The sequence below is a fragment of the Rattus norvegicus genome, chromosome 5 (genome assembly GCF_021556685.1).
Source record: "Rattus norvegicus strain SHRSP/BbbUtx chromosome 5, alternate assembly SHRSP_T2T, whole genome shotgun sequence".
Taxonomy (NCBI): domain Eukaryota; kingdom Metazoa; phylum Chordata; class Mammalia; order Rodentia; family Muridae; genus Rattus; species Rattus norvegicus.
In genome coordinates this window covers 44045937-44062914 of record NC_141538.1, presented here as the reverse complement: position 1 = coordinate 44062914, position 16978 = coordinate 44045937, and the positions used below count along the sequence as shown (strand labels likewise).

The window sequence follows — 16978 nt, the reverse complement described above, 5'->3', positions numbered from 1 at the left end:
AAAGTAAAAACAGAACCATCAATAATGCTGGTGACAGTTCGTTATCTCCCTTACTGGAGCAACAATAAGATACATAGTCTCCATTGTCTAAAACATCCATGAAGAATGGGGTGAAGAATTTGATAATCTAATCTTGAATTTGCTCCTCTTTTTTGGTGAAAAAATAAGAGACAGCATATGAAAAAGCTAATGTTATTTTTTCTTTTTATTGGATATTTTATGTATTTACATTTCAAATGTTATCCCCCTTTGCAGTTTCCCCTCCTGAAACCCTCTATCTCATCCCGTATACCCTGGATTCTATGAGGGTACTCCCCTGACCCATCCACTCCTGCCTCCCTTCCCTGGGATTCCCCTACACTGGGGCATGGAGCCTTTATAGTTCACAGGACCAAGAGCCTCTCCTTCCCTTAACAAGACCATCCTCTGCTACACATGCAGATGGAACCCTGGGTCACTCCATGTGTACTCTTTGATAGGTGGTTTATAACGCAGGCAAGCTAGGGCAGAAAAGAGAAAAGGAATTTGTTTCCCACTTCCTCCTTGACCTCATGAGCTGTGCTTGGTATTTCCAATGACCTAACCAATCTAGTTAAAACTCTGGAAGAAGCTGTAGCATTGGACAGTCTCACAAATTATCTTGAGATTCAAAAATAAGAATCACGGTAATTTTAATCCAGAATAAAAGAGACATTTGTGTATCATGTGAATCCTTCACTGTACGTATTTTCCCTGATTAATTGTCTCCTATAGGTATTAAAGCACAAGAGAATAAACCTTTTGGATTGATTTATTTATACAATAAGAGCCAGAAAATACTAACTGATTACATGCTTACCTTTACTTCTCTTGCTCAATTAATAAACGAGATGGGGAGAGGCACCCAATGTCAACGAGTATATGGATTTGATCCTTGCTACATTAAATTACTCTTAACTAACAATCAGTTCTTAAGACTGTTGTAGAACAAAATGTACTTTCAAATTTCATTTGCAGATTACTGTGGAAGGATAGAAAATCATTATCCAGATGATAAAGCTATGGGATTCTCTCATATGAATTGAATTTGCATTTACAAAAATTATCCAACCTTCTTCCATTACACAGATAGTTATTTTTTGATGGCTCATCTAATAGGAGAGAATTTATGGTTCAGATATTCATCAATCAACTGATACTTTTTTCCCTCAGCCCAACAGGTGAAACTAGCTATTTTGATTCATCAATCATGGTTAATTTAGAAATTCAAATTCATATAAAAATATAATTTCAGATTCTGCTTGTGTTGTAGGATTGTTTCCAACAATAGACTCATACGCATGAACACTTTAACTTCCCTAGTTATATTACAGAAGGAAATGAGCAAGCTGATGCATTAACATGCCCTATTTTTACTGATCCAGAAGAAAATTGGGAAGGGGCATGCATCTGCCTTTGCAGATGGAGTCACTGAAATATTATGCATTTCACTTCAGCTCCTCCAGCCCCAGGTCATCAAAGACAAAGGGAGAGGGCAAGGAGACAGCAGAAGTCACTAGAAAGAGCAAACTTCCAGTTAAAGGACAAAGGGAGATCTTGACCCTATCATCAGAAGTCAACTCTGCCCACCCAGGCCAAATTAAGGCCCTATGCACCAAGAGAGAAGTTATTTCACAAAACACACAGAGACCTATGTCACTCGAGAGTCTCTTTCTATATGCTTTGACTTGTGCATCTGTAGTGAGTGCCTCAGAGTATGTATATTGATTGGTCTTTTTTCTTCATTGTCTTTTGTTGACTGGATGACTCTAACTCCTGTAACCTTACTAATGATTGTGTTTATGACTTATCTGATGAAGGAACTGAATTTATTTTTTTCTTGGAATTTGAATCATTTCCCATTTTCTTTTTTTTTAACTTTCTATTGGTTCGTTGTGAATTTCACATCATGCATTCCTATCTTACCCATCTCCCCCTCCTCTCATACCCTTGCAACCTCTCCCCCAACGGAGAAGAAAAAAATCTTGTTGTGGAAGCTACAGTGTGTCACAGTGTGCCCCACAGTATACTCTTTGTCCACACTTCTTCACTTGCAAATATTCATTGCAATGACTTATTGGTCTAGAACGACACCTCTGGCTTCTGCAACTCTCTCAATACTGGAACTCGCTGGGACTCCTCTTGGATATACTATTGTTGCTCTGTGTTATGGAGATCCTGTAGTTTTGGATCTTTAAGACCAGCTCCTTCACGTACTCCAGCAGTTCATCAGTGGGGTAGAGGTTGGGGTTGGCCCCTGGATCTGGGTCTGAGAGATATCTGAACTGGTCAACCCATTAGCTCTCATGCCCTTTGGGCAGCTCATTGGCAACCCTAGCAACCAAGACCAGCTCTATCAAAGTGCCCTCAGGCCTACAAGGCACTGGACTGGTCATCTCAGGCTCAGAAAGTGTTAGGTTTCTAACTATTCAGTTATTCAGAGATCCCAGCCCGTAGGTTGCCAATTTGTCCTATTGACTGTCCTTTGTCTTACAGAAGCTTTCCAGTTTCATGAGGTCCTATTTATCAATTCTTGATCTTAGAGCATGAGCCATTGGAGTTCTGTTTAGGAAATTTCCCTCTGTGCCAATGAATTCAAAACTTTTTCCCACTTTCTCTTCACTTAATCTAAAAGTGCATCTGGTTTTATGTTGAGGTCCTTGATCCACTTGGACTTGAGCTTTGTGCAAAATGACAAATATGGATCTATTTTCATTTTTGTACATACAGACTGCCAGTTAGACCAGTACTATTTATTGAAGATGCTTTCTTTTTTGCATTGTATATTTTTGGCTCTTTGTCAAATATCAAGTGTGCATAAATGTGTGGTTTTATTTCTGGAACTTCAATACTATTTCACTGATAAACATGCCTGTCTCTGTACCAATACTATGCAGTTTTTATTACTATTTCTCTGTAGTATAGCTTGAGGTCATGGATGGTGATTCCCCCAAAAGATTTATTTCAGAATTGTTTTCACTACTCTGGTTTTTTTTTTTTTTTTGCCTCACAAGATGAATTTGAAAATTGCTCTTTCCATGTCCTTGAAGAATTGTCTTGGAATTTGATGGGGATTGCATTGAATCTATAGATTGCCTTTGGTAAGATGACCATTTTTACCATGTTAATTCTGCCAATACAAGAGCATGGGAGATCTCCATTTTCTGAGATTGTCTTCAATTTCTTTCTTGAGAGACCTGAAGTTCTTGTCATACAGATCTTTCACGTGTTTGGTTAAAGTTACCACAAGGTATTCCATATTTGTGGCAATTGTGAAGTGAGTTGTTTCCCTAATTTCTTTCTCAGCCTGTTTATCATTTGTATAAAGGAGGGCTATTGGTTTACTTGAGTTAATTTTATATCCAGCCACTTTGCTGAAGTTATTTATCAGCTGTAGAAGTTCTCTGTAGGATTTTTGGGGTTGCTTATGTATACTATCCTATCATCCGCAAGTGGTGATACCTTTACTTCTTTGCCAGTTTGTATCACCTTGATATTTTTTGTTGTCTTATTGTTCTAACTAGAACTTCCTGCACTTTATTGAATAGATATGGGGAGAGTGAACATCCTCATCGTGTTCCTGATTTTAGTGGGATTGCTTCAAGTATCTCTCCATTTAATTGGATATTGGCTGTTGGTTTGCAGTAATTGCTTTCATTGTGTTTAGGTATGGACCTTGAATTCTCTCCAATAGTTTTAAAATTTGTCAAATACGTTTTCTGCATCTAAGGACATGATCTTGAGATTTTTTTCTTTGATTTTGTTTATGTGGTGGATTACATTCATTGATTTTCATATATTGAACCAACCTTGAATCCCTGGGATGAAGCCTACTTGATTGTATAGTTTATAGCGAATGATAGTTTTGATGTGTTCTTGGATTTGGTTTGCAAGAATTTTATTGAGTACTTTTGCATCTATATTCTTAAGTGAAATTAGTGTGAAGTTCTTTGTTATAGTTGTTGTTGTTGTATCCTTGTATGGTTTAGGTATCAGGGTAATTGTGGATTTATAGATGAATTAGATAGTGTTCCTTCTATTTCTATTTGATGGAATAGTTTGAAGAATATTGGTATTAGGTCTTCTTTGAAGGTCTGGTAGAATTCTTCACTAAAGCCATCTGGCCCTGGCCTTTTTGGTTTCAAGGTTTTTAATGACCTGAGGGGATATGGGCCTGTTTAGATAGTTTACTTGCTCTTGATGTAACTTTGGTATCTATCTAGAAAACCAGACATTTCATCTAGATTTTCCAGAAAATGTGATTCATTTACATAATGGAATACTATTTAGCTATTAAGAATGAGGATATCCTGAGTTTTGCAGGCAAATGGATGTAACTAGAAAATATCATCCAGAATGAGGTAACTCAGACCAAAAATGACATATGTGGTATGTTCTCACTAATAAGTGGATATTAGTCAAAAAGAGTACAAAATACCCAGGATACAGTCCACACAACTCAAAAAGGTTAACAAGCTGAAGGGCCCAAGTAGAACTCTTCAATCCCACTTGGGAGGGAGAAGAAAGCAATCACAGGAAGGATGATGGAGGGAGGGACCTGGGTGGGAAAGGAGACAGGGAAGGGAAGAGGGGAACATGATCAGGTATTGGGTGGAGGAAAAGGACTGAAGCCCCGACGGCCAGTAGAAATATTAGAAACAGGCAACCTCGGGAGGTAGAAGGTAGGGGGACCCTATGGAATGTACCAGAGACCTGGGAGATGAGAGACTCCCAGGGACTAAAGGGAGGAACCTTAAAGAAATGCCCAACAATGGGGAGAGAGAACTTGTAGAGCCCATCTCCAGAAGAAAGACAGGGCAGCAATTGAGGGATGGGGTTACCATTCCACATCTAAAAACTCTGTCTCAATTGTTCCTGTCTGAAAAAACTGTAGGGACAAAAATGTCGAAGAGCCTGAAGAAAAGGAGGTCTAGTGACAGGCCCAAAGTAGAATCCAGCTCAAGGGGAGGCCCCAAGGCCGGACTATGGAGTGCTCACAAAAGGACGGCCCTCTGAAAGACCCAACAAGCAGCTGAAAGAGGCAGATGCAGATATTTACACACAGCCAATGGACAGAAGCTGCTGAACCCTGTGGTTGAATTAGAGAAAAGCTGGGAGAAGCTGAGGAGGAGGGCAACATTTTAGTAGAACCAGGAGTCTCCATTAACTTGGGCCCCTGAGATCTTTCAGACACTGGATCACCAACCAGGCAGCATACACCAGCTGATATGAGGCCCCTAACACAAATACAGCAGAGGGCTGGAGATGTGTATTTAGTCAGAGAAGATGCACCCAACCCTCAAGAGACTGGAAGCCCCAGGGAGTGGGTAAGTCTGGTGGGGTGCAGGGTGTAGAAGGAGTGGGGTGGGAAGGTATAGGATGTGGAACAGTCAGAGAGTGGGCCAACCGGGAGGGGGAAAATCTGGAGTGTAAAAAAATTTTAAAAATTTAAAATATATATATTAAAATTAAAAATAAAAAACAAGTGTTCATAGATACTTTCTCCTTTGTGACACCTACTGACGCACCTGTGACACAGCAGCCACACTGGCAATACCTCTAGGGGCAAAGCATTTCCCATTTTAATAGGACATCATAACATCTGTCTTCCTATTGAAGGCAAATATTGGATTACGTTCTACAAGATACCCGAACTATTAATCATATGTGTCTGTTTTAAAACTATTCTCTAGATTTTTCTGATCAGCATAACAAAGTAAACAATAGTACTGGACATATTTTGGATCCCTGTTCTTGGTGGCAGATTATTATACACAATGGTTTCACTGTTCTAATATCATGTTTATAACTTGCTTAATTATAGGATTCTAATGCATCAAATGTCAATTAGATCTCAACTTCTCAACTCAAAACCATTCTGGATATCCTTCATTTAAAGAATTAAAGGGGCAGGGACAGTGGTCCAAAAATGTCGCCATGTGAGGAGAATTCTGAGCACTTGTGAGAGAACTCTTAAGAAAATAAGACAAGAGCCTTGTGACCTCAGTTTCTACAAAACACAGAACTGTTCTTTGAATATGTTTCTGTGCTCCTCCCAGGTAGAGTGGATAGGACTGAGTTTATTTCACATTATTCATTACAATTGGCTATTTTTATTTGTTTTGGTGCTTCTATGCAAAAGCACGTCTTTGCTGTGTGCAGCTTGTCTGCCATGGGTAGCTTACCCTTGTGGTTGTACATGTCACTCATTTGACTATTCTTAACCCTCAGAGTATAAATTGTTTGGTGCTCTGAATAACATTGGCTATTGCATGAGACTCCACCTCATTCATTGGCTCTACTCTCCCAGGTTCTATTGCCTCTAGAGCAGTAACAGCAATGAAACTCTTCCGAGAGATTGTCCTGTTAGGTGGAAATATCACTTACAGGCTCATGTGTTTGTGAGCTGAAGGCTGTACTTGGAAAGAGAACATTTGGGAAAGCAAGCTCTTTGCACTTGTAACCCGGAACTACTTCTCCCTGAGAAATTTGCTCCCTAATCCACTGAGGTGTGAACAAGCTGCAAACTTCTGCTGCTGCTGATCTGATCTAATCATTGTGCCTTCCCTACTAGGAGGAGCTGAGAACATCTGAACTATGATAAATAAATAAATCCTTCCTCCTTTAATTATGTTGCTTTTGTCAGTGTGTAGTGCCAGTGATACAAAAGAAGTAACTAATATGGAGGTCATAGAACACGTTACAAAAATGTAAACATAGCAAGAATCACTGTCTAGAAGACCTTCAGAAAGAATAGAGCAGGAGTAAAAAACAAAAAGATGGCGGTGGCTGCCCCCACCTCCTGCAGACATCCAAGGAGTGCAGAGACCCAAAAAGGCATGGAAGGATGATGCAGTGGTGAAAAAAGCGTTTGAAGAGCCCGCCATAGCTATGGAACAAGTTAAAAAAAAGGTGAGTTTTATGGGAAGATGCCAAAGAGTGGATGCTTCAGTCCTACTTAGAAGGAAGAATAAAATAAGCAAGGGAAGTAGAGGGTGGGAGGGACTTGGGAAGAAGACAGGAGGGGAGGGGGGAAACAGGGCAGAATCAGGGATGAGAGGAGATGGAGAAGATGTACAGAGGGTCAGGAAATTGAACAGAGGTGTGTAGCAATGGGGGGATGGGGAACTGGGGGTAGAAACCAGAAAGTCCTAGATGCCAGGAAAGCAAAAGCCTCCTCGGATCCCACAGGAATGACATTAGCTGAAATATCCCACAAAGGGGAAGGAGAACCTGTTGAGACCATATCCAGAAGTTAGGCATGGCTCCCCAGTTAAGTCATGCAGCCGTCCACCCATCTCCAAAATTTTAACCCAGAATAGCTTCTGTCTAAAAGAAATACAGGAACAAAGGGTATAGCAGATACTGAAGGAAAAGGCCATCCAGAGACTGTCCCACCTTATGGATCCATCCCATATGCAGCCACCAAACCCAGTCACTATTGCAGATGCCAAGAAGTACTTGCCAACAGGAGCCAGATATGGATGTCTCCTGAGAGCCTCTGCCAGAGCCTTACTAATACAGATAAGGATTCTTGTAGCTAACCATTGGACTAATCACGGGGACCCCAATGGAGGAATCAGAGAACGAACTGAAGGAGCTGAAGGGGTTTGCAACCCCATAGGAAGTACAACAATATCAACCAACTAGATCCCCCATCCCAAGAGATTCCAGGGACTAAACTACCAACCGATGAGTACATAGGGAGGGACCCATGGCTCTAGCTGCATATATAGCAGAGGATGGCATTGTCTGGCATCCATAGGAGAAGCCCTTGGTCCTGTGAAGGTTCCTTTCCCCAGTGTAGCAGAATACCAGGGTGTTGGGGAGTGGAATGGGGAGCATCATCATAGAAGCAAGGGGAGAGGGAATGGGAGAGGGAGAAATCAGGAAAAGGGATAACATTTGAAATGTAATGCATGCACATGTCCATGGTCTTGCAGCCACCAGGTATCATATTGATGTGAATGGCCTGTACTGTCACTGAAGCCATGTTGATGTCTGTGGGCCATGCTGACATCAAGAGCCATATCTGGTTTTATGGTACTTCTTCATCCAGGGTTTTGTGTTGATGTCTATGGCCCATGTTACCACCAAAGGCCATGTGGATGTTCCTGGTCTGTGTTGTTGCCTCAGATCGTGTTGATGTCTGAGGGCCATACTGCCTTCACCTGAAGCCATATTGATGTGAGTGGTCTGTACTGCCACTTGAGATCATGCTGAGGTCCACAGTACATGCAGATGCCAGAGACCATGTAGAAGTCCATGATTTGTGCTCCCATTGGCTGTATAGGGCAAGGAAGCTATTTTAAGGACTGCAGACTTACAAGTGAGAAAGAGAGACATAGGAGGCTATGTAACAGCCTTTACAACCACCACCACCCAAAAGTAACAGCCTAGACAGAAAGCCATTGAAGAGAACTCTTAAAACTTGTGATATGGATGCTAGAGAGGAGCTCTCCACAACTGATGGCTTCTGGTGGTGGGGTGGATGGGGAGGATTTAGTTTCTTTAAGGGGCTGGCTACTGGGAGTTTGACTCTGTTCCAGTGAGTATATGGGCAACACAAATTAGACTTGGGATTTTTTTTCTTCATTTTTGAGGTGTTGTAAGGTCACAAGGATGAGGGTGTGGACATGAGAGGGCTCAAAAGTGAATATGATGTGAAATTTCCAAATAATAAATAAAAAATATTATGAAAAAAAAGAACAGAGCAGAAGCCTGCACACCCCTGGGCTGCAAGCAGCCTAGGTAGTTGGATTCATCCTCTGGGCAGAAAGGTACCCATCTCTTATCACCATGTGCCTTGATGCTGTTCAGTTCATATCTTAGCTGAACAGTTTAAGACATTCAAACTCTAATCATAAGGCTGGTTAAACACAAACTTCTTTGTTTGGTAAGTGGCCATTCATCTTTGATGTTACAATACTATTTTTTAGCCACAGTTATAGCAAGTATGTCCTATAAGTAGAAATATAGATTTTTTTTAGTTTGCAGTTTTTAAGGCTTGCATGAATTCCAAAAAATTGTAGACTCAAAAGAGTTCAAGCAAAATAAATGAGTGTGTGGTGGAAAATATCAGGTATTTTGTTAAGATTTTAGACAAAGTAAGAATTTTCTTACATATTAGTATTGACAAATGACTATAATGCAAACCATTTTCTCTATGTCTTAGTTGTTTTGCCCCAAAACTTGACTGCTAGAAATATTTTTCCTACTGGTAGCTTTAAATCCCTTACGCTGATTCTCAGGGTCTAGAGATTTCATTAAAAAGAGGTTTCAGGGGGCTGGAGAGATAGCTCAGTAGTTAAGAGCACCGACTGCTCTTCCAGAGGACCTGAGTTCAATTCCCTGCAACCACATGGTGGCTCACAACCATCTACAACAGAATATGATGCCCTCTTCTGGTGTGTCTGAGGGCAGCTACAGCGTACTCACATACATAAAATAAATGAATAACAAAAGGGGGGCGCTGATGCCCTCCAAGACCCTTTAAAAAGAGGTTTCAATCCTTCCCCTGTTAGATGAGGTGATAACAAGAATAGACTGTAATTATTTAAACTATTAAATGATTTACACACATAGTTAATGTCTGGGTCATAATTAGAATGGCTACAATGAGAATAGATCACATGCAGCATTTTTTTGCCTGGAAAGATGCATACTCGTAATTGCAGAGGCATTTCCTGCTAGTTTTTCTTGGATGCTCTCCTGGTGATAAATGAGATTATGTTTTACCTTGCAATTCAAACTACATATGCACTAAAAATGTAGTAAGGATAATTAAAAAATAATCACATCATTCATTTTGGAGGTTTTTGTTGCATTGCTGCTGTTGTTGTTGCTGTTTCGGTTTTTTGTTTGTTTTATTTTGTTTTGTTGCTTTGCTTTTTTTTTTTCCTTTTTGAGACGTTATTCCACTGTGTACCCTTAACTTGTATGAGACTTGATATAAGGAACAGGCTGGCCTGAACTTGCTACAATCCTCCTACCTCAGCCTCCTATCATATTATCCTTCTACTCAACTTTAATGGTAGTTTATTTGCTCAGACAAAATAGATATGGGTGTAGAAAAGGCATATTGGTTTTCTTGTTCTGTTGCTTCTATTTATTGTAGCCACAAAATAGACCTAAGGGAACAAAAACCACAATGTCGGAGCCATGTACCAGTGGCTAAGTGAATTTATGTCTTATTACAAAAAATGCCATCTTTATACCCTGAGATCAAAAACTGATTTATTCTGTTATTTGTAACTAATTTTACTGAAGGTTAAAAAATTTGCTACATATACATGTATGTGTGTGTGTGTATGTGTGCATGTGTGTGTATTTCATAATTTCTCAGTCTCCATGGCTCTTTAATCAAACACACACACACACACACACACACACACACACACACACGAAATTTGTAGGCAGATGAAATCACTCAATTACCAGTTTCGAAAATTGAAAATGGAAAACTGTTTTCTCTGTGTGAGGTATGTTTTCTGTTCTCCTAGATGCAGCACAAAAGTAGAGCTATTTACATTGCTAGTAGAAGAGACATCTCCAGATATAAGATGTCATTGTAAATTGATTCCTCTCTGTGTTCTTGTGCATATTGTGTTATTGCTTTTAAGAAACCATATGGAGAAAGGAAGCAAAACAAAACTAAACACATTCCCATGAGGTTTTTAAAACACACATTTCATAGGTCAATGCAAAAATAATAATTCATCCTTTTGGATTCAAAAGTCTTCTTAACTGAGAGGATGATATTGGAAAAGCAAGAAAAGAACAAGTCCTCAGAGACTTTGTTCTCTTACATGTGACCTTTCTCCTATTTTTTCTTTCTTTCAGAAGTCTTATTTTTTTGGATGGGAGGGTTGATGAAAGATGCAATTCTCCATTAGCACCACGGAGCTTTTTATAACCAAATCCCACCTGGAAAGATCTGCTCTCCAAGGAGAGCTGTCACTTCTAAGATCACAGGTGAGACCACCACTTTTGCTCCAATAACTGGCCAAAGAGGGACCTGCCTGAGCACAAGAAACATGAAACAGCCAGAGACTGGATCCTTCCTGTTTCCATCTGAGCCACAGAGATAACTTTGTGACACAGTTTCCCACCCAAATACCAGCCAGACAGAAGTGGTCTCTCAGGAGTGCTGATACACCTAAGATCACAGGCTCACAGATCCACAAGAGGTATGAGCTCCAGTCAGAAACCAACTAACACCAGAGATAAGATGGCAAGAAGCAAAAACAAGAATCTAAGCAACAGAAACCAAGACTACTTGGCACTGGCAGAAACCAAGGAAGTCCTGGATACCCCAGGAAACTGGAAAAGCAAGATTCAGACTTAAAGTCACGTCTCATGATGATGATAGGGGACATTAAAAAAGACATAAAAAAACTCTCTGAACGAAATAAGAAAAACGCAGGTAGACAGGTAGAAGCCCTTAAATAGGAAACATAAAAATCCCTTAAAGAATTACAGGAAAATACCCAAACAGGTGAAGGAATTGAACAAAACCATCCAGGATATAAAAATGGAAATAGGAACAATAAAGAAGTCACAAAGGAAGACAACACTGGAGATGGAAAACCTAGGAAAGAGACCAGGAGTCATAGAAACAAGCATCACCAAAAGAATACAAGAGATAGAAGAGAGAATCTCAGGTGCAGAGAATACCATAGAAAACATTGACACAAACATCAAAGAAAATGCAAAATTCAAAAAGTCTTAACCCAAAACATCCACGAAATCTAGGACACAATAAGAAGATGAAACCTATGGATAATAGGCATATAAGAAAGCAAAGACTGGGTTCGGTCCCCAGCTCCGAAAAAAAGAACCAAAAAAAAAAAAAAAAAGAAAGAAAGAAAGAAAGAAAGCAAAGATTCCCAACTTAAAGGGCCAGTAAATATCTCCAACAAAATTATAGAAAACTTCTCTAACATAAAGAAAGAAATGCCCATGAACATAAAAAAGACCTACAGAACTCCAAATAGATAGGACAAAAAAAGAGCCTCTCAGGTGACAGCTATGTCAGGCTCATGTCAGCAAGCACTTCTTGGCATGTGCAATACTGTCTGGGTTTGGTGTCTGTATATGGGATGAACCCATAAGGTGAGGCAGTCTCTGGGTGGCTGTCCCTTCAGTCTCTGCTCCATCCTTTGTCTCCTTATTTCTTCCTGTGAGTATTTTGTTCCCCCTTCTAAGAAATACTGAAGCATCCACACATTCGTCTTTCTTCTTCTTGAGCTTCATATGGTCTGTGAATTCTATCTTGGGTATTCTGAACTTTTGGACTAATATCCACTTATCAGTGAGTGCATATCATGTGTGTCCTTTGTGATTGGGTTACCTCACTCAGAATGTATTATCTAGTTCCATCCATTTGCCTAAGAATTTCATGAAGTCATTATTTTTAATAGCTGAGTAGTACTACATTGTGTAAATGTACCACATTTTCTGTATCCATTCCTCTGTTGAAGGACACCTGTGTTCTTTCTAGCTTCTGGCTATTATATATAAGGCTGGTATGAACATAGTGGAGCATGTGTCTTTGTTATATGTTGGAGCATCTTTTGGGTATACGCCCAGGACTGGTATAGCTGGGTCCTCAGGTAGTTCAATGTCCAATTTTCTGATGAACCTTCAGGCTGATTTCCAGAATGGTTGTACCAGTCTGCAGTCCCACCAAAAATGGAGGAGTGTTCCTCTTTCTCCACATCCTTGCCAGCATCTACTGTCACAAGAGTTTTTGATCTTAGCTATTCTGACTGGTGTGAGGTGGAAACTCAAGGTTGTTTGGATTTGCATTTCCCTGATGACTAAAGATGTTGAACATTTCTTTAGGTACTTCTTGGCCAGTTCAGAATTCTTTGAATAGCTCTGTACCCCATTTTAATAGGATTGTTTGACTTACTGAAGTCTAACTTCTTGAGTTCTTTGTATATATTGGATAACAGTCCTCTATTAGATGTAGGATTCATAAAGATCGTTTCCCAATTTATTGGTTGCCATTTTGTCCTATTGACTGTGTCCTTTGTCTTACAGAAGCTTTGCAATTTTATGAGGTTCCAGTTGTCTATTGTTGATCTTAGATAATAAGCCATTAGTGTTCTATTCAGGAAATGCTCCCCTCTGCCCCACATTCTCATCTATTAATTTCAGTGTATCTGTTTTTATGTGGAGATTCTTTATCCACTTGGACTTGAGCTTTGTACAAAGAGATAAGAATGGATCAATTTGCATTCTTCTACATGCTGACTTCCAGTTGAACCAGCACCATTTGGTGAAAATGCTGTCTTTTTACCACTAGATAGTTTTAGTTCCTTTGTCAAAGATCAAGTGGCCATAAGTATGCAGAGTCATTTCTGGGTCTTCAATTCTATTCCATTAATCTACCTGCCCATCTTTATACCAATAGTACAGTTTTTTATCACAATTGCTCTGTAATACAGTTTGAGGTTAGATATGGTGATTTCCCCCCCAACCCCCCAAATGTTCTTTTTTTGTTGAGAATAGTTTTCACTATCCTGGTTTTTGTTATTCCAAATGAATTTGCAAATTGCTCTTTTTTTTTATTAACTTGAATATTTCTTATATACATTTCGAGTGTTATTCCCTTTCCCAGTTTCCGGGCAAACATCCCCCTCCCCCCTCCCCTTTCTTATCGGTGTTCCCCTCCCCACCCTCCCCCCATTGTCCCCCTCCCCCCAACAGTCTAGTTCACTGGGGGTTCAGTCGTAGCAGGACCCAGGGCTTCCCCTTCCACTGGTGCTCTTACTAGGATATTCATTGCTACCTATGAGGTCAGAGTCCAGGGTCAGTCCATGTATAGTCTTTAGGTAGTGGCTTAGTCCCTGGAAGCTCTGGTTGCTTGGCATTGTTGTACATATGGGGTCTCGAGCCCCTTCAGCTCTTCCAGTTCTTTCTCTGATTCCTTCAACGGGGGTCCTATTCTCAGTTCAGTGGTTTGCTGCTGGTATTCGCCTCTGTATTTGCTGTATTCTGGCTGTGTCTCTCAGGAGCGATCTACATCCGGCTCCTGTCGGTCTGCACTTCTTTGCTTCATCCATCTTGTCTAATTGGATGGCTGTATATGCATGGGCCACATGTGGGGCAGACTCTGAATGGGTGTTCCTTCAGTCTCTGTTTTAATCTTTGCCTCTCTCTTCCCTGCCAAGGGTATTCTTGTTCCCCTTTTAAAGAAGGAGTGAACCATTCACATTTTGATCATCTGTCTTGAGTTTCATTTGTTCTAGGCATTTAGGGTAATTCAAGCATTTGGGCTAATAGCCACTTATCAGTGAGTGCATACCATGTATGTCTTTCTGTGTTTGGGTTAGCTCACTCAGGATGATATTTTCCAGTTCCACCCATTTGCCTACGAATTTCATAAAGTCGTTGTTTTTGATAGCTGAGTAATATTCCATTGTGTAGATGTACCACATTTTCTGTATCCATTCCTGTGTTGAAGGGCATCTGGGTTCTTTCCAGCTTCTGGCTATTAGAAATACGGCTGCAATGAACATAGTGGAGCACGTGTCTTTTTTATATGTTGGGGCATCTTTTGGGTATATGCCCAAGAGAGGTATAGCTGGATCCTCAGGCAGTTCAATGTCCAATTTTCTGAGGATCCTCCAGACTGATTTCCAGAATGGTTGTACCAGTTTGGAATCCCACCAACAATGGAGGAGTGTTCCTCTTTCTCCACATCCTTGCCAGCATCTGTTGTCCCCTGAGTTTTTGATCTTAGCCATTCTCACTGGTGTGAGGTGAAATCTCAGGGTTGTTTTGATTTGCATTTCCCTTATGACTAAAGATGTTGAACATTTCTTTAGGTGTTTCTCCGCCATTCGGCATTCCTCAGCTGTGAATTCTTTGTTTAGCTCTGAGCCCCATTTTTTAATAGGGTTATTTGTTTCCCTGTGGTCTAACTTCTTGAATTCTTTGTATATTTTGGATATAAGGCCTCTATCTGTTGTAGGATTGGTAAAGATCTTTTCCCAATCTGTTGGTTGCCGATTTGTCCTAACCACAGTGTCCTTTGCCTTACAGAAGCTTTGCAGTTTTATGAGATCCCATTTGTCAATTCTTGATCTTAGAGCGTAAGCCATTGGTGTTTTGTTCAGGAAATTTTTTCCAGTGCCCATGTGTTCCAGATGCTTCCCTAGTTTTTCTTCTATTAGTTTGAGTGTGTCTGGTTTGATGTGGAGGTCCTTGATACACTTGGACTTAAGCTTTGTACAGGGTGATAAGCATGGATCGATCTGCATTCTTCTACATGTTGACCTCCAGTTGAACCAGCACCATTTGCTGAAAATGCTATCTTTTTTCCATTGGATGGTTTTGGCTCCTTTGTCAAAAATCAAGTGACCATATGTGTGTGGGTTCATTTCTGGGTCTTCAATTTTATTCCATTGGTCTATCTGTCTGTCTCTGTACCAATACCATGCAGTTTTTATCACTATTGCTCTGTAATACTGCTTGAGTTCAGGGATAGTGATTCCCCCTGAAGTCCTTTCATTGTTGAGGATAGCTTTAGCTATCCTGGGTTTTTTGTTATTCCAGATGAATTTGCAAATTGTTCTGTCTAACTCTTTGAAGAATTGGATTGGTATTTTGATGGGGATTGCATTGAATCTGTAGATTGCTTTTGGTAAAATGGCCATTTTTACTATATTAATCCTGCCAATCCATGAGCATGGGAGATCTTTCCATCTTCTGAGGTCTTCTTCAATTTCCTTCTTCAGTGTCTTGAAGTTCTTATTGTACAGATCTTTTACTTGCTTTGTTAAAGTCACTCCGAGGTACTTTATATTATTTGGGTCTATTATGAAGGGTGTCGTTTCCCTAATTTCTTTCTCGGCTTGTTTCTCTTTTGTATAGAGGAAGGCAACTGATTTATTTGAGTTAATTTTATACCCAGCCACTTTGCTGAAGTTGTTTATCAGCTTTAGTAGTTCTCTGGTGGAACTTTTGGGATCACTTAAATATACTATCATATCATCTGCAAATAGTGATATTTTGACTTCTTCTTTTCCGATCTGTATCCCCTTGACATCCTTTTGTTGTCTGATTGCTCTGGCTAGAACTTCAAGAACTATATTGAGTAAGTAGGGAGAGAGTGGGCAGCCTTGTCTAGTCCCTGATTTTAGTGGGATTGCTTCAAGTTTCTCTCCATTTAGTTTAATGTTAGCAACTGGTTTGCTGTATATGGCTTTTACCATGTTCAGGTATGGGCCTTGAATTCCTATTCTTTCCAGGACTTTTATCATGAAGGGGTGTTGAATTTTGTCAAATGCTTTCTCAGCATCTAATGAAATGATCATGTGGTTTTGTTCTTTCAGTTTGTTTATATAATGGATCACGTTGATGGTTTTCCCTATATTAAACCATCCCTGCATGCCTGGGATGAAGCCTACTTGATCATGGTGGATGATTGTTTTGATGTGCTCTTGGATTCGGTTTGCCAGAATTTTGTTGAGTATTTTTGCGTCGATATTCATAAGGGAAATTGGTCTGAAGTTCTCTTTCTTTGTTGTGTCTTTGTGTGGTTTAGGTATAAGAGTAATTGTGGCTTCGTAGAAGGTATTCGGTAGTGATCCATCTGTTTCAATTTTGTGGAATAGTTTGGATAATATTGGTATGAGGTCTTCTATGAAGGTTTGATAGAATTCTTCACTAAACCTGTCTGGACCTGGGCTCTTTTTGGTTGGGAGACCTTTAATGACTGCTTCTATTTCCTTAGGAGTTATGGGGTTGTTTAACTGGTTTATCTGTTCCTGATTTAACTTCCGTACCTGGTATCTGTCTAGGAAATTGTCCATTTCCTGAAGATTTTCAAGTTTTGTTGAATATAGGTTTTTGTAGTAAGATCTGATGATTTTTTGAATTTCCTCTGAATCTGTTGTTATGTCTCCCTTTTCATTTCTGATTTTGTTAATTTGGACGCACTCTCTGT

General features: G+C 40.0%; 1 non-coding gene across 1 annotated transcript; it reads right to left on the bottom strand.

Moving 5' to 3' along the window:
• Positions 1-5455: 5455 nt before the first annotated feature.
• Positions 5456-5588, bottom strand: LOC120103335 (small nucleolar RNA SNORA17). Its single transcript, XR_015621613.1, has one exon. It is a non-coding gene; the product is annotated as a small nucleolar RNA SNORA17 (small nucleolar RNA).
• Positions 5589-16978: the final 11390 nt, after the last annotated feature.